The sequence below is a fragment of the Coptis chinensis genome, chromosome 4 (genome assembly GCF_015680905.1).
Source record: "Coptis chinensis isolate HL-2020 chromosome 4, ASM1568090v1, whole genome shotgun sequence".
NCBI classification, from domain to species: Eukaryota; Viridiplantae; Streptophyta; class Magnoliopsida; order Ranunculales; family Ranunculaceae; genus Coptis; species Coptis chinensis.
The window spans coordinates 30495045-30521681 of NC_141459.1; the positions used below are offsets into that span (position 1 = coordinate 30495045).

General features: G+C 36.4%; 2 long non-coding RNA genes and 1 other non-coding gene across 3 annotated transcripts; all 3 read left to right on the forward strand.

Moving 5' to 3' along the window:
* The first annotated feature begins 10720 nt into the window (after positions 1-10720).
* LOC147503142 (uncharacterized) lies at positions 10721-13124 on the forward strand. Its single transcript, XR_015220127.1, has 3 exons — positions 10721-10869; positions 11056-11111; positions 12868-13124. It is a non-coding gene; the product is annotated as an uncharacterized LOC147503142 (long non-coding RNA).
* A 1038-nt stretch (positions 13125-14162) lies between these two features.
* Positions 14163-16036, forward strand: LOC147503143 (uncharacterized). Its single transcript, XR_015220128.1, has 4 exons — positions 14163-14290; positions 14780-14880; positions 15697-15769; positions 15904-16036. It is a non-coding gene; the product is annotated as an uncharacterized LOC147503143 (long non-coding RNA).
* An 8312-nt stretch (positions 16037-24348) lies between these two features.
* LOC147503144 (small nucleolar RNA R71) lies at positions 24349-24452 on the forward strand. The gene has a single exon (XR_015194123.1). It is a non-coding gene; the product is annotated as a small nucleolar RNA R71 (small nucleolar RNA).
* Positions 24453-26637: the final 2185 nt, after the last annotated feature.

Here is a 26637-nt window from a genome sequence, read left to right on the forward strand (position 1 = left end):
TAAAAGAATATTATCCACATCTGTGGACCTTAACTCGTGAAAATGTTTTAAACATTGGCCATTGACTTGAAAGGTACTGTTATCCTTGGGATTTACCAAGGTGATTTCCCCGTGAGGGGTGACTTCAGTAACCAGAAAAGGACCAGACCAACGGGTTTTTAATTTCCTTGGAAAAATATGCAAACGTGAGTTGTAAAGCAAAACCTTTTGACCAACTACAAACTCTTTACGCAAAATTGTTTATCATGAACACGTTTCATGTTAACTTTATAATCCTTCACGAGATCATAAGAATCGCTATAGATTTCTTCAAGCTCATTTAATTGCAATTTCTGTTTGACACCCGCCTCATCAATATTGAAGTTTAGGCTTTTTGTATCCCACATAGCACGGTGCTCCAATTCAGTGGGCAAGTGACAAGATTTTCTAAACACAAGTATAAGGGGAGACATTCCTATAGGAGTTTTAAAAGCTGTCTGATATGCCCATAAGGCATCTATTAAATGCTTAGACCAATCTTACCGATCAGGATTGACTGTCGTTTCTAATATTTTTTTAATTTCCCTATTAGAGACTTCTACTTGGCCACTAGTTCGTGGATGATAAAGAGTTGTCACCTTATGGGTAACTCCGTATTTCTTAACTAAAGAAGCAACAACTCTATTGCAAAAATATGTTCCGCCATCACTGATGATAGCTTTAGGGATGCCAAAATGAGAAAAAATGTATTCTTTAACAAAAAACACAACTGTCGTATGGTCATTACTACGGCAAGCCATGACCTCTATCCATTTGGAAACGTAGTCCACGGCAACAATAATATAAATAAAACCGTGGGAAACAGGAAAAAAATCCATGAAATCAATGCCCCATACATAAAAAAATTCCACTACCATAATGGGATTTAAATGCATCATATTACGTTTAGTGATACGCCTAAGTTGTTGGCAACAAACACACGTTATGCAGTGTACTTGGGCATCTTTAAAAAGGGTAGGCCAATAAAAACCACAATGAAGAACTTTAGCTGCCATTTTCATACAACTAAAATGGCCACCACACGGTTTGTCATGGCAGAAGGATAAAACCTCATTATATTCCCACCGGGGAATACAATGACGAATAATCTAATCCGTACAATACTTAAAAAGGTAGAGCTCATTCCAGTAGTATAGCTTAACTTTGGACAAAAATTTCTTATGTTTGTTTTTTTACCAAACATTAGGAATAATATCAGAAGCTAAAAAATTCACAATGTCGACATACCAACGTGCAGAAAAAATAGAATAAAGGTGATCATCATGAAAAGAATCAGGTATGGTGATAAGAGCCCAAAACTGTAGTTTTAACCCCTTAACAATAATACTTTTAGACCAATTATGCGAGTAATAAATAAGAGTTAATGCTGCTTACGTGTTTTTATGTATTTCAGGCATTAAAGTCAATTATGTGTAGAAATGTGTCACTTTGGCGAGACAAAAGAGCAAGGGTTGGTTGCTAAGAAGTTCTGTGATTAAAGGCCAAGATTCAAGGAGAAAAAACCTTTGTAAAGCCCGATCAAGGCTGAAAAGTCAAAGTCAACGCGGTCAGAAACAACACACAAAAGTCAGTAGAACTTTCGAAGATCGTATCTTTGGACTCAGACCTCGAAATTGGGCCTACCTTATGTCAAAACGACCGTCTTGGAATCAGCTTTCCAATGTTTCAAGCCTTGACCCAATCAGAGGCGCAAAAGTGGACGAGAAGTCTATGGAAGTCAAATCCAGCTGAAAAAACCTATGTGGAGTGAAGAAATTGGGTTTTGGGCTCGATTTTTAGGCCCGAAACATGGCTCCTCAACCCATACACAAAAATGTGGATCTAGTCTCCTCCATTTCAAGACACAAGACTTAGCTCTTTAAGATTCTTAGCTTAGGATAGCAAGTAGCCATTAGAGCATAGTTTAGATCTAGATTTAGACTCCATTAATTAATTAGTTTTTCATCTTGTTTTAAATTCAATTATTGAATCATTGATTATTTATTGATTAAATTAATAAAGTTAGTTAGTTCTTCATAATCTAGTTTCATTTTCCATTAATTATTTAGTTTCAATTCATAGATTTAGTTATTTATCATTATTAGTTTCAATTAAATCTTGCATGAGTAGATTTCCATTTAGTAAAAATAAGCAAAGTTATAATCTTTATATCATGTCTTGCTTAAATTTGATGAGAAATGATAGTTTAATGACTCTAGGCTAAACCTCCATTAGAGGGGGTTGAAGAAGCCTTGATGAAAACTTGATTTCTATTAGCGTAGAATAGTCGTAATTTCCATTCCATTCTAGAAAATAATTAGTTCACCATGAGAATGGGTTTGATTGTTTCACATGCTAGAGGTTAGTTGGTAGAGATTACCATGAACAACTAGGGATTAGGATGAACCAATTGTTATTCGAAAGCAGTTCAATTCGGATTACGACGATTTTTCATTAGTAAATTAAGTCAAGTTAAGGTGGAATCAATCCCCCCTAATTCCTTATCATATAGTCAAGTTTAGTATTCTGTAGTCGAATTATCATATCTTGTTAGTATAATCCACATCGTAGTATAATTTCCATCATAAAACTCTCATTAACTTTGGATAGATTGATAATCTTAGGAAACACAAATTCTAAAGAACTAGGAGTGGAACGAATCTTTTACTCCAAATCTATTTCGATAGAATCAAGAGTAGAAAATCTTTGATATAACACACACAAGTCTAGTTTTAGTTTTACTTTCGTTCGAGTTCCATTCGTAACTTATTCGTAGGTAAAATTATATCAATTTTATTATTATGAAATGGTGCCACTGCCATCTTAGTTCCCTTTAGAATTGTTTTCGTTAGTATAATTAGTCTTTGCAAAGTCCCATTAAACCCACCCACCCTTGTTTGATTCTAACTATGGTTGTCCGTTTCAGAACTGAAATTTTTCTCGCAGGATTACACGGAGCGCGACCACGCCCTTGGTAGGCTAAATTGGAGCGCCACCCGCGCCCAAATCACTGGACATCAGTGAAGTACGGAGCGCGACCGCGCCCTTGGTAGGCTAAATTGGAGCGCCACCCGCGCCCAATTCACTGGACCTCGAGCTGGACCTGAGAGCAACACGTGCCCTCTGCTGAAACCGCCCGATTTCCGCAGGTTAGTTCAAACTTCTATTTCTTCAAGTTATTCAGTGTTTCTAACTCGTTATACACACTGAGCATGCATATACAAGACGTTATTCATAAGCGAAGCAAGGAGGCATTCAGGTAATTCTTTCTTCCACACCTCGCATCACCTGTGGTAAGACGATAAAAGTGAATATAATTCTACTCTGAATAAACAATGAAGAATAAATGGAAGTAAAACTAAAACTTTATCGTAACTCGTGATTATCAAAGATTTCTACTCTCGATACTATTGAAGTAGAGTTGGAATAGAAGATTCGTTCCACTCCTAGTTCTTTAGCATTCAAGTTTTCTATAATTACGAATCTATCCAAAGTCTAACGAGAGTTTTACGAAGGGAATTCTAAGAACAAGATACTAACTATAATGATTCAACTATGAAATATTATGGGATACTAAGGTTTGAATCTAGAATAAGAATTACGGGGGAATTAAATCCACCTTGAATCCAACTTAATAGACTAGCGTAGATTGTTGTAATCCAATTCTTACGTTCTTATGGTAAGAATTGGTCGTTCTAATCCCTAATTATACATGGCATCTCTACCAATTTATAACTAGCATGTGAGGACGCCCACCCATTCTTATGGTGAATCAACGACCTTCTAAAGTGGAATAGACTCTTACAATGATTCTACACTACACAATCAAGTTTTCATCAAGGTTTCATCAAACCCCTCTAATGGAGGTTTAGCCTTGATTCATCAAACTATCATTTCCATATGAATTAACACTAGACATCATAAAAAGATTGGAACTTTGCTTATTTAAGCTCAAATGGAAACTACTCATGCAATAATTGATTTAAACTAATAATGACAAATAAGTAAATTTAATAATTGAAACTAATAATTAATGGAAAATGAAATTAGATTATCAAGAACTAAATATTTTATTGATATAACAACTAAATAACAATAATTAAAACAAGAATAACAACTAATTAATTAATTGAAAAACTAGATCTAGAACTAAGCTTTAATGGCTACTCTAATGGCTACTTTCTATCCTAAGCTAATTGATACTTAAGAGCTAACTCTTGTGTGTGGAAATGGAGGAGACCATATCCACATTTTCGTGCATGGGCTGAGGGTCCATATTTCGGGTCGGAAAATCGAACCCAAAGCCCAATTTCTTCAGTCCATATGGCCTTTTTTCAGCTGGCATGAGGCTTTTCATCCACTTTTTCTCCTCTGATTAGGTCAATGTCTAGACCATTAGAAAGCTCTTTCCGAGATGGTCGTTTTGACATAAGGTACGCCCAATTCTAAGGCCTGAGTCCAAAGATATGGTGTTCTGAAGTTCTACTGACTTTTGTGTGTTGTTTCTGCCCGTCTTGGCCTTTAATCCCAGAAGTTCTTAGCAACCAACCCTTGCTCCTTTATATCGCCAAAGTGGCACATTTCTGCACATAATTGGCTTTAATGCCTGAAATACATAAAAGCACGTAATTAGCATTAACTCTTATTTATTACTCGCATAATTGGTCTAAAAGTATTATTGTTAAGGGGTTAAAACTACAGTTTTGGGCTCTTATCAACCTGCTAGAGGTTTATACTAGCATATCAGGATTGTTTTGAGTATTGTCATGTTTAGTTAAAATTGGTCTTAGCATTGCATGAGATTAAGGTCAGACAGAAGAAAAACGCCTAACGTAATCAACCAGCAACGTCAACACACACGCCTATCTTGTCTACCAATCACTACACCTCTAACTAGTATTCCACACACCACACCTGAAATAATGGCTGAAGAAAGAGAGTCTCCTCTATTGGACTTTTACAAAGCCTTGAACGATAGCCCAAAATCTTGCATCGTTCTATCAGACCTAGTAGGGGATTTCCAAATCCCCCTAAATATATTTAATTTGTTACCCGTTTTTCATGGGTTAAACCATGAAAAACCTTATCAGCACATGCGTAGGATTGACAAAGTCCTTACTACATTCCACTATCCTACGGTTGGTGCTGAACAAATTAAACTGAGAGTATTTCCTTTCACCTTAGCCGATAAGGCGGCGTCTTGGTTAACTGCCCAAGCGCCTAATTCTGTGGACTCGTGGGCCAAACTTGTTCAACTATTTATGGAACATTTTTACCCACCCCTAAAGATAGACGAAATGCTTTCCAAGAGTCATTTCTTTCGACAGAATCCTCATGAATCATTTTCAAAGGCTTGGAATCGTTTCACTGATCTTCTTATTGAGTGTCCACACCATAACCTCGCGAAAGACACGTTAGTTCGTGCCTTTTTCAAAGGACTTTTACATCACCATAAAAAAGTCCTTGACATAATGAATAGGGGTAGTTTCCTAAGTAAAGGAGCCTCAGAGGCTTATAAATTTTTAGAAGATCAAACTAAGCGTAATAATAACTGGAGGGGTAGTGACGATATCTCTCGTTCCGCTAGTTCTTCTACAACAGTTAAGGCCGCCGGTATGTTTGAGATGGAACCCGATCCTAAGCTAAAAACTTTAATCGAATCTCTCACTAGAAAGGTAGAGGCTATTTCTGTTCAACAAAAGCCTATCCCCTTCATGAATGTCAACTCCAATCCGTGTAATTTTTGTTTGAGTCCTGAGCATCCCGACTCCTATTGTCCTCTTGCCTATGAACAACAACAATCACAACAAGATAATGTTTCTTCTATTAATAGCAAACATAAAGTAGGTTGGCGACAAAACCCCAACTTCGGTTCGCAAAATAATCAACAACCTCCAAGGTTGTTTAACCTAAATGTTAGGCCAACAAACAATTACAACCAAGCTCCACCGAGGCAAGGACAAGGTCAGGGTAATTATAATAATTATAATTATAATGCTAATAGAGGTATCGTTCCGGTAAATAATAACTATCAAAATCCACCCATTAATAATCAGCGTGATATGGTTCCTGTCACACAACTTATAGCTAACACTCCTCCACAACCGGATTGTTTTGATGCCTTTATGCAAACCCAACAACAGATTTTACAAGCTATCCAACTTTCCTTATAGCAAATAGCACAAGAGAAGGTACAAACAAAAGGTGTGTTTCCAGGACAAGCGATACCTAATCCTAAAACAACAAACACAGCCTTTGAGGTAAATGGTAGTACTAGTAAGGACAATGAAAACGTAGGTGAGCTAAATTCCATCACCACTCTCTGTTCAGGTAGAGTGGTTGATAACAAAGTAACTATGCCTATAGTTACCCCACCAGTAGTCCCTACACCAGATATTGAACTAGATACCGAAATAGAAACTAAAGATCCTACCCCTGTAGAGGTACCAATTAAACCACAACCTAAGAAATAGAACGCCAAGGTTAAACATCCTATTGATCTATATGCTAAATATAGAGAGAAACCACCGTTTCCTCAGAGATTAGCTATGTTAAACAAGGATACAAATTTTGACGAGATTAGGGAAGTTTTTAAAAATCTAACGATAAACTTACCTTTTCTTGAAGCAATTAAAAAGTTACCTCACCATGCTAAGTTTCTCAAAAATTTGTTCACTACTAGGCGTAAGACAAAGATTCCTAAAGATGCCTTTTTAACTGAATAGTTTCCAACTTTAACGGAACACAATGGAATCGTTAAGTACAAGGACCCTGGTCGTCCTACTGTACAATGCACTTTAGGGGATACTCACATGACCACTGCTTTATTAGACCTGGGGGCGAGTGTTAACTTACTCCCTTATTATTTATATAAACAAATAGATCTATAGGAAATGTAACCTACAACAATGACGTTGCAATTAGCTGATAGGTCTATCAAGTATCCTAAGGGTGTAGTGGAAAACGTGCTTGTTAAGGTTCAGGATTTCTACTATCCTGCTGATTTTGTTATCCTCGATACAGAAGTCACTAACGACTCTATTCCGATTATTTTAGGGCACCCTTTCTTGGCAACTGCCAACGCACTTATAAACTGCCGCGATGGTTCAATGTCCTTGTCCTTTGGCCATCTTTCTGTTGAGGTCAATGTTTTTAAAATGATGAAGCAATTACCTGATACGACTATCAATGGAGAGGTTAGCATGATAAAAGGTTTAGCTCAAGAGTATTTTAACAACATATTTCCTGAAAATCATATGCACCAATTTATTTCCTTTGGAAGTTCTACTTTTGACAAGGACTCCTTGGACGTAGATGAAATTGAGGAAGATTTCCTTCAACTCTTTTGCAACTCGTCTTGGCCACCTCACGAGTCCCCACTTATCAACATCCATTCATCCCTAGACGCTATGACAGAAGATGAATTTTTCACCTTCTATCCCAGTGATTCGTTTGACCCACCTATTGAGGAATGTCTTGCATATCTCAAGGCTTCTGATGATCTAGACCTGATAGCTCTAGCTGACACTCATTCATCTTCTCTCACCAATTTTCCCCACCTTCCATCTTTTCAAAGGAACTTGGAGTTTGCGCTTGACCCTCGTGCTTCTTCTGTGCTTAATGAATTTCTAAATCCTCCTAATACGGAAATAATTCCCAAGGGAAAGGCACTTGACACCTTCATTTTTAGAATTGAGACAGTTCCTACCTACACCATGAATGAGTTTTGTGCTAAACCCACATTCTCATTTCTTCCATTTCTTACGTCTAAAATTCATCCATATCCACCATATCTTCCACAAACATCCATTTTCTCAAGATCATTCACTTGGACACCCTCCCATTCAAAGATAAAGAAAACAATGCATGCTTGGTTACAATCTTGATCTATCAGACCTCGCGTTCATTTCACTAAGTTGCGTCGTAGAAAATCTTGGTGTTTGATTCTCTTTGGAGGTGCATTCCATGGTAATTATTTATGGAACGATCCACAACTATTTCGATTGTTGATATATGGTAAACTGCATGTCAAGTATATACATATGTTTTAAATATAGTCTTGAGTATCTGACTATAAAAGACTCATTTTGTTGTTTGGTGTACTTCCTCTCACTTCCATAGATTGGCAAGTGCACCATCCAGGTAATCGGGCCCTCCCTATGGAGTGTGTGGCTGTAAGTACCAGATCATAAGTCCACGTTTAACCTAATTCACGCTTTTCACTCTTGCATATTTTCTCGATTTTTTAGTCATGTTCCTCTATGGTGTGAATTAGGCATTTATTGCTTTCTTGTTTTTCTCTATTATATCTTTTTCATAAAAAAAAAAAAAAAATCTAAATTATAAAAATAGTAATTTAGGAAGTCTCAGGAATCTGACTTTAAAAGACCCACATTTAAAACAAATTTTCTAAACTCTGTTGTCTAAAATTTGTTTGGGGGTGGGGTGTTCATTTTTTCGTCCTTGATTGTTTAACTTTCTATTTGTGTTGCTTAGGCTGTTTAATTGTATTTCAATTTGGGTTGACATTATCTATGAATTTAGATTTCATTCGTTCGCATAACTAACGTCATGCATGCACTTTGAGGCCTTTTCCATATTTTTATATGTCACCCACAGTTGGAATAAAGTGTTTTATGGATCATTAGATTGTAAATTCTCTCTTGATCATTTCCATATCTCATTCGCATAAATCGGACCAGTAATGAAGCAGTAATTTTAGTTTGAAGTTGCGCAAAAAATCGACAAATTTCAAAAAATTGAATTGGGCTTGGGGCCAATCTCGCACGCACGTGAGTTTCCATCTTCCAAACTAAAACAGATCGCGATTTTCTTTTTCATTCCACCATTAACAAAGCTTCCAAACCCTAGAAAAAAAAAAAAAAAAAAAAAAAAAAAATAAAAATAATAGAAAACCTCAATACACCCACGCCAACAGTTTAAAACAAATTCAAATCTTCTCAAAACCTCTCCCACCACGCCACCACCATTGTTTTTTAGTGAGGTTGTCTCAAATTCTTTCCCCACCTTATTCAAACCCACAAATTCTTTCAAAACTCCAATGGCTCAAAGACGAAGAATTTTGCCAGAACAAGCATTTACGCCCGCCCACTTTGCACCGTTTTACAGTGACGAAATGATTCGTAGGGATTGGACGCATTTGTGGTATACAACGAACGACTTCTATCACGAAGATTGGGTCCAACAATTTTATAGGACGAGGGAGTTGGTTGGGAATAAAATTTTTGCTAAGGTGAATAAAGTAAGGCGAGAAGTGCATAGAAAATTGTTGGCGCGTATCTTCAGTATGGGGGAAGATTGCACTCTTGTGGCCACAGCGCAAGAATCCCAAGTTAGTGGGATCGAGGCTTTGATGAACGAGACGGTTTTGGAAGGTAACTATAATGCGAGCTCGCATTGTGTTTGCCAGTCGTCTCTACGAACCAACCAGCTGGCTATAGCTCAGTGGATTGGGAGGAATGTCATTGGAAAGGAGAAAGTCAGTGACATCAGCCTGAATTGTCTCCACGTGCTTTGAATACTCCAGACGAGGGAGTATGCCTTCTGTATCCTCGAGTTTCTAATTACGATGATTAAAAGAGTTGGGAAGAGTATTGCACCTCTCCCTGTTCTGATAACAAAGATCATGATGAGGTTGAAAGCGACTCCAAAGTCTAATCGGATTTGCCTGAATCCTACTATCTATACGGAGTGTATCCAGAAGACGTGGAGGTTTCCTGAAGAGAGGGTAGTTGAAGAGGATGATTCGGAAGATGATGAGGACACGGCATGTTTTTATGCCGATGCCTTGGAAAGGTGTATGTCTGATACACAACGCATGTCGGTGCTTCATCGTGGCATGCTTTCTCTCAACACTATTTGTGGAGATCTCCGAACTCGGCAAGCTGTCATCCATCGTAACTATGAGACTCGTGCCCAGCACAAGGATGAGCGTTGGAAAGAGATGAAGGCCGAGATGGAAGCTCAGCGAAAGTTCTGAGCATATTTGCTTGAACACTACCCACCCCACGGGGGTTCTTCTTTTGAAGAAGCGTATGTGAGGCACGAGCATCGTCGCCAAAGGACGGATGGCTCTGGCCCATCGGGAGCTCAGGAGTCATCTTCTTCTCATGTGTCATCCACTACCAGCAGCATTGTTTAGGGATCTTATGAGTTGATGTTGATTTGTATTTGTTTTTATTAGTTCAGATGTTAATTTTTGAATTCCGTAGTTAAATTTGAATTCGTAGTTAAATTGTATGTGAATTTCAATTTTAATTTAATTTGGTTCATTTTAAATTGTGCGTTGACACTACACCATTTGGGTGAATTGGCCACAATTAGGATTTATCCTTAGTAACACTTCTTCATCCGTTAGAAAGTTAATCACATCTATTATCCGTTAGGCATACTATTAACCGTTGCTTAAATAGTTGAATTATTCAGTAACATTTCTGTAGATATTTAGTGACGGTTAGTAATATGTTAGAAACTAAGAAAAATCATAAAAATAATAAAATCACATGGGAGAAAAAGAAAGATAAACTCAAGCGGGAGTTTTTCACTTCTCGCCGCTCATCTAAAAAAGAGAAAACGAAGGAAAAAGCCTGAAAGGGTAAAACGAGAAAACTGTGAGCTTGGACAAGTAGTCTTTCTTTGCCTTTCTTGCCGTCGTAGTAGAGTTTGTCCTCTCCATTTCTTCTTTCTTGTTCTTCATCTCATCTTCCTCTTTCTACAAATAATTATTTAGGGTTTTGATTCTAATTTTGGTTTTGTATAGTTAGGGTTTCGAGATTTCATTTTTAGGCGAAATTGCTCGATCTACTGAACAGAGGATTCTCTTTAACAGAGGTAAGTAATTGTCGGTCATGGTCTGGGTTTTCCTTTTCTGCTGAACATGTTTAAGTTTTGTTGATTGTTGTTTATTATGTTGATTTTATAGAATCCAATACAAGATTGTTTTTAAAATGAGAAAAAAATGACATTTTTATGAAATTTCGTTAAAGATTGATTTTTTTTTTATCTCTGTTTGTCAAGGTTCCAATTCAGATATCACACAAACTTGAGAAATTTTCCAGTTCTCTGTTCATAAGGTACCAATTTCTCTTATTGGTTGTTACTAATGCTTTGTTTTTGAACCAAATTGCTTACTTTTAATCATTATCTATCAAATTCATGATTTGGGGTTCAATATTTTAAGTTTTTGAAGGTGCTTGATGATGCTGTTTGTTGTCGCTTCTTCTTGAAAGTTCGATCTGCTCAAGGTAACAACTAATTAATGTAGTGTTTTTAGTGTAACAAGTTTGTGACATTAAGGTTTTAGCTTATGGTGGTTAGACTTTGGATTATTATGTAAAAGATTGTATGTTTATAGCTTCATATATGGTGTTCTCAAGTTCAGGTTTCTTGTCGGGTTTTATAGTCAATCGAGGTTTTTCTTTTACTTCTTTTAAATAGTATTGGAATAGATAATAGAAGTGAAAAAATATTCTTGTAGTTTAATGTAATGCAATGTCTTGGACTAGAGCATTGGTTTCACATTAAAAAATCAAATCCTTGTTACCAACTAGTAATTGCTTGTGCCTTAACCATAACTTCAAGCTTCAGTTAGTGTTAACGGCTTACTTGCATCCAGATTTGTGAGTGTTGTCTGATTTTGACACCCATAAACTTACTAGGTATCTCTTATTGTTGTTTCATTTTTTCTTTTCTTTCCTGTTTGTGATAGAACAATATTGTGGAATTTGTAGCATACTATAATGATATCACAATCATCCTAAACAAATGTTATAATCTAGAATTCACTTAAAGGTGTTTTTGGAAAATTAAGTTTAGTAGTGTTTCAGTTATTCAATTGTACACGTTGCATACACGAGTAGAGTTTTTGGTTAATTTATTTATGTCAAAGCTAAAAAGGTTAAGCTTTATGCGAGTAAATATATATATACTGAAGATTTAAAAAAGTGTCGATTTTATTGACAATAAGTATGCAACTAGTTGTATATACATTAGTATAATTGGGTTTTATTATATGGATTAGTTATGGTTCACTAGAATCATTATATATATAGGCAACATGAATTGGGTAGCCACCAGAGAACATGTGCATGGACCATGGGCAAAATTAATAAGTTTGGAATATCTTACACCTCATGCTTGTAGTTGGAATTAGGTGTTGGACTTAAAAGAGTAACCCATTGGTTACATACTTACCTAAGAGGGTATCTCTCTTTATTGAACCTCAAGCTGGTGGAAGCAGATGATGGGTTTCCACTCTTATTGAAGGGGGAGAAGGAGGCTTGAAAAAAGGGGGGGACAGGCAGCAAGAAAGAAGGGGAGAGGAAAGCTGAATGAACCACACATCCAAATGGGAGCTTCTAATTCTCCGTATTCTAATTTTAATTGGTTTTGTTTGCTATTGCGGTCAGTTGAATTTCAATTTTATTTGCATATGAATATTGGATTCTAGCTCTTTAATTTCTTATTCTTTGTGAGATTGATTTCTAGTTCGTGGTAAACACCTCTTACGTATAAGAATTGAAATCTATGGCTATGGAATTGCTATAATTTCTTGTATTGCTAATCCTTAGGATAAAATTGGGTATTTCTTTATGTTTTTGGTTTGTGGGTTGCTTGATGTGATGGGGTGATGTTGGGCTTACTTAATTTGTTGGCGAAGTTGAAGGTGTTTTGGTGCTTTGTGTTGCATCCCTTTATGGTTTGATAAGATTGTGCTTAATGGTAGTACTCACTTAGTTCAATTGAATAAATTAGGGACTGAATTATGTATAATTGGATCTTATTGTTGTTGGTGATCTATGCTTATGACATTGCTCTTGAATATAACAGTGAATATTATCAATGAACCCACTACTCTTATTCTCTCCTAGCCTCGGAAAAAAGGGGATAAGACATTTTGGATTTTGCCAACCTCAGTATCTCTTGGGACTATGATTCTATATTACGAGTTGTGTCTCCTGGTAGTTCTTTGCTATTCTAAGTATTTTATTCCTAAAGGTAATTTTTAAAGTAAATCCTAGTTTCTTTTTTGGTTTCTGTATGTCATTCTGCTACAAGGAAGTACAGTCATGCTAGAAAAGTAGTTGAGATCATGTCTTGTATGCTGAACAATAATTTTATAGGTATCCCCATCCACAAAAGAATCAAGCTGAGTGCTGAAAAGGTAATCTTCATATTTGTAGACAATGTCTTCCCTACTGCTGGTAGTTTTCTTCTGAAGTTTTTTTAGATTCAATAATTGGTAGGCTCGTTTCTATTCTTTTAGAATACAAAGTTCTTTTAAATGACAGAGGTGTCTGTATGTGTTTGTTTCAGGAGCTTTAATGTCTACAATATATGACGAGAAAAATGGTTAAGATGGAGTTTCCTAAGATTTGCCTGACAAGTGTCCGGCCTCTTCACATGTGCGAAGGCGGTGGCATTGCTACATCTTTTTCTTCAACAAAATGTAAGACCTATGCTACTAAATCAGCTCGTGGCCTTGAGGTTGAGAAGGAAAGGACCCTCAAAGGAGTTGGTAAAAGGTTTTCAAAAGCTTGTGTTTTGCTGGTTTCTAAGGTTTGAAGGCAAGGATATATATTTAGTTTTATTGCTCATGTATGATTCACTTGGTTCTTATAATCATTGCCTATTGAGACCATAGGTTTAAGTGGCTAGAAAAAAAGTTGACTCTTCGGTATTCGTCAATCTATAATATTTGGGCTCAAGTTAATCATAGTTAGAGTCAGAATCCGGTCGGGATGGCTTGCACAAAAAAGTTGGTTTTTCCAATCTATTTTCAAATAGACTAGTTTCATTGCATTTGAACATCTGTGTAAGGAGTTCTGATTCTTAGACGACGGGCTATTTACACTGAATTTTTCTGCTCATTTTCCTTTCATTCCTTGTGAGTTATGTTATATATTTAGACTATGTTAATTACTAGTTTTCCTTATGTTCTTCTCTTAACTTATCAACAATAGGAGCATAAAAAGCTAATATCTAAAAAGTAAGCTTGAGATAAACTGTTCAGGGTATAACATACAATTGGTGAGTGTATTTTGAGAGTACAATGGTTAAACTTCTGAATGTGACTCAAGAAGTTGTTAAAGCAGAGCTGCATGCAATAAAGCTTGCATTACAGGTCAGTCATTGCTATAATGTAATGATTCCACTTCATTGTCAAGTGTAGACATCACTAAAGAATCATTGAATTGCAGCACGATGAAGGTTTGATCCAGAAAAAAGCATAACTCTTTTGTACATCCTCAAGGTAGTAATATTTCTCTTTTCATCTCTCCATCCCCTCACACACACACACACATTTAGAGAAGAGACACGCGCCTACCCAAACAATAGCATCAACTGTAAGTAGAGGGAGTTTGTCCCTTTAATAGAGCTTATAGTTAAACTTGATTCTATCCATCCATCCATCCATCCGTTTTGAGTGTGGTTTATGAGCCCCTCATATAAAGTGTTACTTCATTCAGGTATAAACAGAGGTTTCCTCTTAATAGAGTAACATCAGCATCAATTAGAGATGTTACAGACATACACACCATCACTCAGATGTTAAATAGTATATCCAAATTAAGTACAAGCAATGGTTGCTACCAAGGCTTACAGATTATGTAAAGCTTGTAGAGTTAATGCACAAATTAACACCTAATTCTTTTGTAACCTTATGCACAAATATATATTAGGTTCCCTAGCTACTTTTCTTACACTAATGACTATACTAACTTGCGTTTTCTCGAAACAGATTGTGGAGTTGGCCAACATAGAGACATATATCACCAAAGAAACAGATGACATTCGAATTGAGTTTATCGACTTCATCCAAGGATTTTTCCCTTTATAAAGGTATTTCTGGGACATCAATTTGTATAGTTTTATATTTCAATTTTAGCCTTAGTTAGTGACGATACACTTGATTTAATGTGCGTTTCAATTTTTAGACTTAGTGACTATATTTTTTTCTTCGTCAAAGTATCATCAATATGAAGTGATTCATGACACTCTCTCCAACATATATGCATGTAACCTTTGGCTACACTAGCATGCCATAGTAATTATGCCTAGTGTGATGACTGACCCTTATTTAAGAAATGGCTCTTATACACCTCATAGGTTGTGTTAGTAGTACATATACTCCCTTGTTTTATTTTTAGTTTTATTTTAATTTGGGGTGACCTTATAAGTTGTCTCTTATTATCTTTGTCTCACCTGTGCATATATTGAATTTTTCTCTAAGAGTACCTCGTCAGTTTTCTGTCATACGTGTTGGGGATGGTTTGAATGACAAGCTTCTATTTCACTCGTCTTTTTTTTCTGTTTGCTTCAAGATTATTCACAAGTATTTTGACAACTAGTGCCAAGCAATGCAACTTACTTTATACCTTCTTAACTTCAGTGTCTTTTGCATTCTATATCTTAATATTTTGTTATTGTGCTCTAAACTCACATAATTCTAAATGCATGCAAAAATTATTTGTCAAATACTCAAATGCACTTGATTATATACTAGATATAGTTGATAGACCGAATTTAGTAGTACCATTGGATACATGATTTTTTTGCAATAAATACATTAACTTAATTGTTTTTATAAACTTTATTAGATGTCGGCAGGTTTAGAACGATCTTTAATATGGGTTTTTGTTGTCATTGATTTGACAGGGGTAGCATTTGCAGTTCCATCTTCATCTCTGCTGAAAATAGTATCTATGTTGGTCGAATTAGGCAACATAAGGTGTTCTAACTAGTTCTTTAACTTTTTCTTTGCAAGGTGCATGTTGTTCTTGTTTTTATGAATCTAACGTGGACAAATTCTACTCATTATTATGTATTGATCATTTCTATTTGGTGTCATTGGACTAGTTGCAGGTGTCAATGACTTTCACAATTTCTAGAGAAACGCCGATATGATATCGGAGGTCAAATGTTTCGTTTGCGTGCTACTAGGACTTATTCTATCCATATGTTTTGTTTACAAACTTATTTTACAAGTTGTTATTATATTCTTGGTTGTTTTTTCATTGTTGAATAAAATGTAATTAAGAGTTAAGACTTGTGACTTATGATTTTATGAATGAATTATGGAATACGTTTGGTTTAATTGCTATTCTTTGTTGCTATTTTTGTTATTATGTACCCAAGTGTGTTCTTAGGCCTTTAATGGGATGGACAGGAGGTTGTGTAATATATGTGGGATGTATGCTACAAGCAGAGGTAACCAAACAACAATTGGAACCTAAATATTTTTTTTTCAGATGCTTCTGGATTTAGTAACGGATGCATATCCGTTACAAATGGATAATTGCCAACAATTAATTAGTTGCAAACGAAATCAGCATGCGTTACTAATATATTGTAATGGATACATATCTGTTACTGATATTAATTTTAGTAACACTTGAAAACCGTGACTAAATTATGTAACGGATATTAAGCGTTACTAATTTCCGTTACTAATATTTGTCACGCATTTGTGTCAACACAAAATAACCGTTACAAATATTTTTTGTAACGGATGCATATCCATTACAAATCAACATTTATGGTGTAGTGTGATTTTATTGTTAATCCCACCTTCCCGAATTGTTTAGGGGTGGTATTATCTATTCTAGCATGATTTTTATATGATACTCAATTTTAGAAGTTGTTTTGGAGTGATTGTTGAGAATATTGCCAATATTGGCATACCTATGATTAGATGTTGTGGTAGGATGAAATCTAAAAGAGTTAGAAGTTACTATTCTAAATTCAATCTAAAAGATATTAAGTTTGTTTTAGAATCAAGAATATGGGTTGTTTCCGTTTTCGGTTTTGGGACTTTTTTGTTTCCGGCAATTGCCTTAAAACCTTTTAGCAACTTCCCGATTCGTTTTGGAAACTCAAAACCTATATAAACTTCATTCATTCTCCACACAAAACTCACATCTCTCACTTCTATCTCTCACCTTTCACTCCCAAGTTTTCCCTTTTTTTTTTCCTTCTCACTTCAGCACTCAAGCAGCTCGGAGTGCGCTTACGCCTCAGTGGAGCGCCACCCGCGCCCAAACCACTGTAAGTCCAGTTTTCCCTTGAGCGCGACCGCGCCCTCCCAAGACCAAACCTGAGCGCGACCCGTGCCCAAAACACTGTGAGTCCAAATTCTCCGGAGCGTGACCCGCGCCCATACAAGGCTTAAGTTGAGTGCACCCCGCGCCCTGACCCCTGTGGGCACAAAAAATTCCGATTTTTTGTAGGTTGTTCCAGGATCATTTGCAGCTATTCTAGAGAGTAGTTTTGTGATGACATCTACTAAAGTCATACCTGAACAATCTTTCGAAGACTTGTTAGGAAGCGAGTCTTATGGACATTGGTTCCGCGACAAGATCTTGCAGTTAAGATGGCGGCATCTAATGGTAAGTGATGATGACTCGTATTCACCTCAGCTTACTGAATATTTTTACAATAATGTTAGTTTCTATTGTAACTAGGATGGAGAACAAGATTCTCCGTCGTGGTTGATGACACGCCACTAGAATTCAATAAGTATTTGGTAGCGTTAGTTTCGGGAATACCAATACCTGATCATATTCACACGTGAGGATATATGACCGATAATGCATACCTCTATGACTATACATATTTCCATGAGTATTATGGGGGAGGGGTGTTTCGTGTAATGGACCAAGGGCGATATAGTATAGCCTTTGGTAGCCTATCCCTGAATGTAGGCACAACCATGTTATTCATTATGTGAATATTTTAAGGGAGTGGCAGTTTACTTCTGCAAGTAGCACCGCTGGTGACATTTTCCTTGCTTTAGCTGAGGGGCGTCGCCACTATGACATTCCCCGAGTATTAGTGTCTAGTATTAAGAGAGCCCAAGGCATAAGGCATAAGTATCTTCTTATGCCTGTTTTGGTTTGTCGCATCATGCGTGGTTGTTTACCAATATTCTGTACCCAGTTCATGGATTGGATAAGAGTTGAAGTCATGAGACCCACCAATTGGGTGCTTCGTTCATTACGAGTTATGACTTGGCTGGGATGGCAGGTGCAGCCTCATTTGGTTGCCCCTTACACCCCATCAGACATAGTAACACTCGACAAGTTAGCACAAGTTGATGACACATGGCGATGGGTTTGGCAAGTTATCATGGCATGGCAGGACGTGAAGGAACCTCATCTCTTTGGAGAAGAAGATGAGGAGGACGATGCTTAAACGCAGGAGTTAAGGTAAGTTTTTAGTTTTAGTTAGTGTCTGCTTATGTCCCAAGCAATTTGATTCTTGTTAACCCCATAATGGGTGGAACTCATATAGAGTTGCGTCTATTTTTCTTTTTCTATATTAATATGTTTTAACCTTGCTTTGCAGATGTTCCAGAATTTCACGCGTCTCCATGGTATTTCTCTACCCTTTTTATTTAAATACTTTGAGGACAAATCATGCTTCTTGTTTGGGGGGGGGGGGCATAGGAACACGTGTAATTAAGGCATCTGTTAGGATATAAATATGTATAATATGCACTTATTTTCTAGTTAAAAATTCAAAAAAAATTAAAATATAAATAAAAAGTTTATGCTATACACTTAGGAATATGGTATTGTTTTCCTTCTCTAGGCCCTTGATAATCTAGAAATCTCACGTAGCTTTTGCATTAGAATAGTTTTTAGAAACTTAGGTTAATATGTAGGTAATAATCCTTGCATCTATCTATAAATATATTACATGAGTATCTATGATTGTTGGCAGTAAATTTCTGAAATCTAGGCTAGAGTACTTATTCTACAAATCTTGTGAGAATATAGCCTAAAGCCTTATATAAGTGAAACATTTGAGAAATGATACAAGGGAGAAGTAAAATCCAGATAGAGAAATCACACGTCCACTTGCTTGATCACTATACCATATCCTAAGCGAGAATTTAGGCCCTTTTTGGATCGATATAGCCAAAAATTCAAACCTATGAAATTATTTTCCGCTAGTCTCCCCTTTGAGCCTTTATTTAGCCTTTCATAAACCGCAAATCTTTTAACCTGTTACAAAACAAAAAAAATAAAAAAATAAAAAATAAAATCAGTCTACCCATTCTTTGAATGAGTCTGAGAATAGAGATGAATAATAGAAAAGAGAAAGACTTTTGAAATCAAGAATTTGTTAGTCGCTTCAGATAAAAAAAGAAAGTTTTCATCCAAATAAATAAATAAATAGAAGAAAATAAACTGTTAGAACTCCAAAAAAAAATATAATCAAAGGAGTCAAAAGCTAAAGAAAAAAGAAAAAAAATATGACTAAGGATGGAAACAAAGTGTAGAAGCAAAAGTAAAGAACAAGGTTTTCTCTAGTTACATAACATGGAAACTCTATTATCTCAGACTTGTCCTTTTTGAATATCCATTTCCTTCCTTCTTAAACCATTTCCTAATCTTCGTAACACCTAATAAAGACCTCTAGCTTAATTAGAAATAGGTTAGTGTGATAGTATGTGGCAGATGTGTTTGATCGACTCCGGCTTCCTTGTGTATCATTGAGATTGTAAGGTAAAGTGTGCCCACTGAACACTGGAGTAGCGAAACATGAGCAGAAAAATCAGAGTTGTTTTTGTCTTGACATTTATGTGAGGACCTACTTAAGAACGCTATTTCGAGCTTTCATAAACGGACCTGCTAGTGCATTTCATAGTATTACTCATTGTATATATGTTTATTCGTAGATGATTGATTATTATGCATATATTAGTTTATGTTTCGACTTGATTATTCTATATCATTGCTAGTGAGATATATAGATAATTGGGAGCATAAATAAGGAAACAATAGTTTTATTTCTTAGTCGTTGTAGTATAGATGAAGTTTGTGAGTACCTTCATTGGAAAACTTTCACGAGGCTATAACTCGTCCACTAGGGAATTCCTAGTGGTTTAAGGCTGATAAGCGCAAATGTTACATATTTACGTTCAATTTTATATTAGTTAGTTCGTTTAATTTATTCGTTTGATTTAGTTAGTGTATTTTTGGTGGTTTTATAGGAATTGGACATAACATGATTAAAAGTGTGGAAACTGTCGAGATTCGGGATGTCAGTGGCATGAGTTCCCCTAGTTTGGTTGGGCCTTGTTAAGCATGTGAGTAAAGACAAGAGGAAATAAAAGAAAATGGAATTTGGGCCTAAAGTTTAATCTGGGTCCAATAGCTTAAGACCGGACCATGTGTACCAAGCCAATTCTTAGCACTTAAATAGACCAAAGGCCATATACACCAAAGCCCATCGAACCAAACATTAAACATTTAAATCTCATCCCATTATAGCTACCGGACCACCTGATCAGCCTCCACCCTTCGTTTTCACGAACAGAAATAAGAAACTTTCCCTCCAAAACTCCATTCAAACTTTCCAAATTCGAACCAACCAATAAACCAATTAAAAGCCCACACCCACAAGCTAAAGGCCACACCGCTCATTGTCCACCCGGGATGCACCGGATCAGACTTTTGTTTCCTTCCTTCTCCATCTCACGAACAGAAGGAAACCTTCTTTTCTTTGAATTCGACTTTCCAAATTCGAAGGGGACAACTGGTGGTGACCTAAAGGATACGATAATACTGAAAAAAGAGGAATTTTTTAGCGGTGGCTGCAGAGACCAGAAGAGAACATAACACAGCAGAACAAGGAACAGACAGAAAAGTGGAGGAGGATTGGAGACGCACGGAAATCGAGATCGAGATCGAGAACAGACGAGCACATCAGGATATCGGTTTTACTAATGACTTTATTTTCTTTTATCTTGGTTGTTCGAAATACCATGCGTAGCTAACTCTAGACTAGGACAGGCGAAGTCTGAAACTGGTTGTTTGTGTTTGGGATTGGTTCTCGGATTTTTAGTATACTTCATATTTATATAAACTCTTCACTGTTCATGATTAATTAACAAAAGGTTTAGTCTTTCATATGGTATGTGATGCATGCGATATTGTTTGGTCACTTTTGTTATTAGTTAAACACGTTTTTACTGTTTAAGTCTAAATTGTGTCCTATTCGTGTTGTAAGAAGACGAATATTTATATGACCTTGACCTTAGTGTTGAACCGTTAGAAGACACTTATCGATTAAGAGTTACCACGTTCATATCATCGAGACGGCAGTCAATACTCATTGTCAATGTTGCTCGTATAAAAACTGAAATAGAAAATCCAATCATACAAATACAAACAATAGTTTAAGATGGAGTCATAGTCCTAGTATTCTCTCCACGTAACAGAAACCCAATTATTTAGTTTATTTCCATTTTAGACCGTAGTTAAGTAAAATAGTTTAAGTAGTAATCAATTCAAATCAACAAATATTATTCGAATTAGGTTAGGTAATATTTTAGTATTTAATTGTCCCTAAAACAAAGAATCCCTCGGGATCGACCTGGATTCTTAAGCACCTATTACAATAGACCTCGTATGCCATGAAGTTTTATTATTATTAAAGTAGGGTTTAATTAGTCTATTTATTTAGGCCGGTTAAATTCCTATCAAAGGCCTTATTGCATATGGTCAATGCAATCGCACTCGGCGAAACGAGAGTAGTTAGAACTCCATTTTTGGTCACTTATTCTAATTTCTCATATTTGCTGTTTGGGGGTGGTTTGAGAAGAACCAAAAACTGTAGTTTTAACCCCTTAGAAATAATATTTTTAGGCCAATTATGCGAGTAATAAATAAAAGTTAATGCTGATTACGTGCTTTTATGTATTTCAGGCATTGAAGTTAATTATGTGCATAAATGTGTCACTTTGGCGAGATAAAGGATGTTGGTTGCTAAGAAGTTCTGTGATTAAAGGCCAAGATTCAAGGAAAAAAAGCCTTTGTAAAGCATGGTCAAGGCTGAAAAGTCAAAGTCAACGCGGGCAGAAACAGCACACAAAAGTCAGCAGAACTTTCGAAGACCGTTTCTTTAGGCTCAGATCTCGAAATTGGGCCTACCTTATGTCAAAACGACCGTTTTGGAATCAGTTTTCCAACGGTCTAAGCCTTTACCCAATCAGAGGAGCAGAAGTGGATGAAAAGACTGTGGAAATCAAATCCAGCTAAAAAGGCCTATGTGGACTGAAGAAATTGGATTTTGGGCTCGATTTTCCGGCCCGAAACATGGCTCCTCAACCCATGCACAAAAATGTGGATCTGGTCTCCTCCATTTCAAGACACAAGACTTAGCTCTTAAGGATTCTTAGCTTAGGGTAGCAAGTAGCCATTAGAGCATAATTTAGATCTAGATTTAGATTCCATTAATTACTTTGTTTTTCATCTTATTTTAAATTCAGTTATTGAATCATTGATTATTTATTGATTAGATTAATAAAGTTAGTTAGTTCTTCATAATCTAGTTTCATTTTCCATTAATTATTTAGTTTCAATTCATAGATTTAGTTATTTATCATTATTAGTTTCAATTAAATCTTGCATGAGTAGATTTCCATTTAGTAAAATAAGCAAAGTTATAATCTTTATATTATGGCTTGCTTAAATTTGATGAGAAATGACAGTTTAATGACTCTAGGCTAAACCTCTATTAGAGGGGGTTGAAGAAGCTTTGATGAAAACTTGATTTCTATTAGCGTAGAATAGTTGTAATTTCAATTCCATTCTAGAAAACAATTAGTTCACCACGAGAATGGGTTTGATTGTTTCACATGCTAGATGTTAGTTGGTAGAGATTACCATGAACAACTAGGGATTAGGAATAACCAATTGTTATGCGAAAGCAGTTCAATTTGGATTACGACGATTCTTCATTAGTAAATTTAGTTGAGTTAAGGTGGAATCAATCCCCCCTAATTCCTTATCTTATAGTCAAGTTTAGTATTTCATAGTCGAATTATCATATCTTGTTAGTATAATCCACATCATAGTATAATTTCCATCGTAAAACTCTCATTAACTTTGGATAGATTGACAATATTAGGAAACGCAAATTCTAAATAACTAGGAGTGGAACGAATCTTTTACTCCAACTCTATTTCGATAGAATCAAGAATAGAAAATCTTTGATATAACACACACAAGTCTAGTTTTAGTTTTACTTGCGTTCGAGTTTCATTCGTAACTTATTCGTAGGTAAAATCAATTTCAATTTTATTATTATCATATGGACTCAGAGTCACTATCATTGTCATTGGTTAGTCTAGATAAGTGATCGGCAATTACAGTTTCGACCCCTCGTTTATCCTTAATTTCTAAGGTAAACTCTTATAGGAGAAGGATCCATCGGATCAATCTCTGTTTAGTATCCTTCTTGGCGTAGTTACTTTGTTATCAACCACTCTTCCAGAACGGAGAGTGGTGATGGCATTTAGGTCACCTACGATTGTAGTTTCCGTACTATAATTACCGCTTACCTCAAAGGCTGTTTTTGCTGTTTTAGGGTTTGGTATTGCTTGTCCCGAAACACGCTTTTGGTTGGGCTTTAAAGCAGGCTAACTGTTGTATGCCCTGATTTATGGATTGTAAAATCTGTTGGTTTGATTGAGTCATTGTCCGGAAAAGTTGTTGGGTAACTTGTATAAAGGCGTCGATCTGATCCGGTTGTGTAGGTGTAGTAGTCACGGGTGGTGTGGACTTTGAACTATCTCACGTTGATTATTTATGGGTGGGTTGTGATAGTTATTATTATTAACCTAACGATACCTCTATTGGTATTATAATTATTATAATTATTCTGACCTTGTGCTTGACCTTGTCGGTCAAGGCTTGGTTGTTATAATTATTATAATTCCCTTGACCTTGTCCTTGTCCTTGTCTAGGTGGAGCTTGGTTATAATTGTTTGCTTGCCTAACGTTTTGATTATTGTACCACGGAGGTGTTACTTGTTGATTATTTCTCCAACCTGAAGTTGGGATGTTGTCTCAAGGGTTAGGAATAGGATAGTTATTAATAGAGTAAACATTATCTTGTTCTCGGTGGTTGTTGTTCATAAGCTAGAGGATAATAATCGTCGAGGTGCTCTCGGACTCAAACAGAAATTACATGGGTTGGAGTTTACATTCATGACGGGGATAGGCTTTTGTTGAGCAGAAATAGCCTCTACTTTTTAGTTAGAGATTCGATTAGATTTTTAAGTTCGATCGGTTTTAAGTCTCAAACATACCGCGGCCTTTACTTGTTGAATAAGAACTAGGGTGGGGGATATCATCACTACCCCCAATTATTATTTCGTTTAGTTTGGTCTTCTAAAAATTTGTAAGCCTCCGAGGCTCCCTTTACTTAGGAAACTACCCCATTCATTATGTCAAGGACTTCTTTATGGTGGTGTAGAAGACCTTTGAAAAGGCACGAACTAACGTGTCTTTAGCTAAGTTATGATGTGGACACTCTATAAGGAGATCGGTGAAACGATTCCATGCCTCAGAAAATGATTCATGAGGATTCTGCCGGAAAAAATGAATCTTTGAAAGCATCTCATCCGTCTTTAGGGGTGGGTAAAAATGTTCCATAAACAGCTGAACAAGTTTAGCCCACGAGTCCACGTAATTAGGCCAGGCGTTAACCAAGACGCCTTATCGGCTAATGTGAAAGGGAATACCCTCAGTTTAATTTGTTCCGCACCTACCGTAGGATGATGGAATGTTGTAAGGACTTGTTCAATCCTACGCATGTGTTGATAAGGTTTTTCATGGTCTAACCCATGAAAAACGGGTAACAAATTAAATATGTTTGGGGGGATTCGAAAATCCCCCACTGGGTCTGCTAGAACGATGCACGATTTAGGGCTATCGCTCAAGGCTTTGTAAAAGTCGGAGAGAGGAGTCTCTCTTTCTTCAGCCATTATGTCAGGTATGGTGTGTGTGATAGTAGTTAGAGGTGTCGTGGGTGGTGTACTAGATAGACTTGTTTGTTGTCGTGTAATTACGTTTGTTGTTTTTGTTCGACCAGACCTTAATCTCATGCAAGACTAAGTTGAGCTTAACTAAACATGCAACACTCCAAACAATTCTGATATACTAGTAGAAAACCTCTAACTGGAAATGCGAGGTATGGAAGAAAGGAATACCTGATTGCGTCCTTGCCCGGCTTATGAATAAGCGTCTTGTTTATGCTTGTTCGGTGTATATAGCGAGGTTAGAACACTGAAAAATATGAAAGATCAACGCGTTGAATCAAACCCGTGGAAATCCGGAAATTTTAACATCGGCACGCCATAGATGATAGCGCTTCGCCGCTCCCGAAAGTAATTTTCAGATTACGGTGTTTTAGGGCGGTCAGCTCAAAATGGGCGGTCGGTGTGAAGTCGAAGTTCCAGTGTTTGAGCGCAGGTCGCTTTATGAGTATGTAGGCGTATTAAATTGGTAGAAAATTCCAAACTTAGCTGGTCGGTCGCTCTCGCTGAAGCCCGCCGTATTTTCTCGCGGAATTTGTCACGCTGAAATGGGCAACCACAGTATGAAACAAACAAGGGTGGGTGGGTTTAATGGGACTTAAAAATGACTACTTCTACTATGAAAACAATGCTAAAGTGTAACTAAGATGGCAGCATCGCCATTTGATAACTGTAAATGTTTAGTCTACCTACGAAATGAACGAATTCAATCCGTAAGTAAACTAAAACTAGACTTTTACGAGTCTCAATTATCAAAGCTTCTACTCTCGATGCGAATTGCACTAAGTGGAGTAGGAAGTTCGTTCCACTCCTAGTTCCCTAGCATGGATTGTCTTCTAAGTCTAAGAAATCAGTCTTAAGTCAATGAGAGCTTTACGAAATGTTATGCTAACAAGACGTGTTAATTTAAATAACAAGATATAATATAAACTAAAGTTAATCTATGAAAGCTACGGGAATACGATTGTTTGACTCTAGATAAAGAAATAGAGGGAATTAAATCCACCTCGAATCCAACTTAATAACCTAGTATAGATTGTGGTATCTCGATTCTTACGCTTTTCCACGGCAAGAATTTCGAGTCTAATCCCTAGTGTTCATGGCATTCCTACCGGATACTAACTAGCATGTGAGGTCGTCCACCCATTCTCATGGCGAAACACGACCTTCTAGAGTGGAATAGATTCTACAACCAATTCTATACTAACCACTAAGTTTTCATCAAGGCTTCATCAACCCCTCTAATGGAGGTTTTAGCCTTGAGTCATCAAACTAACATTTTCCATTGAATCTAAACTAAACATAATGTAAGAAATTGAGATTTACTTAATTAAACAATAATGAATCTAATTTAATGGCTAGAATGGAATAAGAACAAGAATTTAAATTAGATCTAGAATGGAAATGACAAGAACGAAATTGAATAATAACTATTTTATTTATCTAATCAATCAAGAACAATCATTCAAGAATTTAATCTAAAACAAGAATTGTAATGGAACTAAAACTTAATTAATTAATTAAAACAGGATCTAGAATTCTATATATTAATTTAGGTCTAACTAGCTACCATTAACAAATAGTGAAGCTTTTGTTTTATACATCCAGATCCAAAAATCGTGCATGGGCTTGGAGCCATGTTTTGGGCCAGAGAATCAGGCCCAAAACCAAATTCTTTCGGTCCAAAAGGCCTCTTCAGCTGCAGTTCGCTTCAACAGACTTTTCGTCCACTTCTGCTCCTCTGATTGGGTCAAGGCTTGGACCAT